The sequence below is a fragment of the Etheostoma spectabile genome, chromosome 2 (genome assembly GCF_008692095.1).
Source record: "Etheostoma spectabile isolate EspeVRDwgs_2016 chromosome 2, UIUC_Espe_1.0, whole genome shotgun sequence".
NCBI classification, from domain to species: Eukaryota; Metazoa; Chordata; class Actinopteri; order Perciformes; family Percidae; genus Etheostoma; species Etheostoma spectabile.
The window spans coordinates 31,120,467-31,121,055 of NC_045734.1; positions in this window are offsets into that span (position 1 = coordinate 31,120,467).

Here is a 589-nt window from a genome sequence, read left to right on the forward strand (position 1 = left end):
TCTCCTCCTTGTAGACTCTGGCTAATTCTGGGCTGCGTGCCAAGCGCCGCTCAGTAGCTCTCAGAAGTGGCATCACTGCAGCTGGGGGAGCGTGTAACCTGGGTGCTGCTTCTTTGCATAGAAGGGGTGTAGCGTAGCAGGCGACTCCATCTACTGTGACCCGAATGGTTTGCTTCTCCAGCGTGTTGATAGCTGCCTGGTCTTGCTTGGAACGTGCAGCAGCTCCCTTTCCGATCTGTATGAAGTGTGTCAATCTGCCAAAGCCTTTCAACATGTTGATGCAGGTCTTGAGCAGGAACAGGAATGCTGTGTGTACGCAGGAGCTCCTCCTGGTGGGGTTCTGTAGGAAGTTAGTAGGTCCCTGATAGCCGCCGCCTCATTGGATATGGCCACCGGGCCCCCCTGGAGGTCCCCATCTGTCACAGGGCAATACTGGGGAGTGATTAGATGGGGATAGTCAGAACCAATAAGGAGCATGGGCTGTACACTATTGAATCCATGTATCGGTACTCCACTCAGATGGTCATGCCTCTTCTTGAGGGACTCCGCCGGACATGACTGAGCAGCGAGACTCAGCTCATCTGCAGTA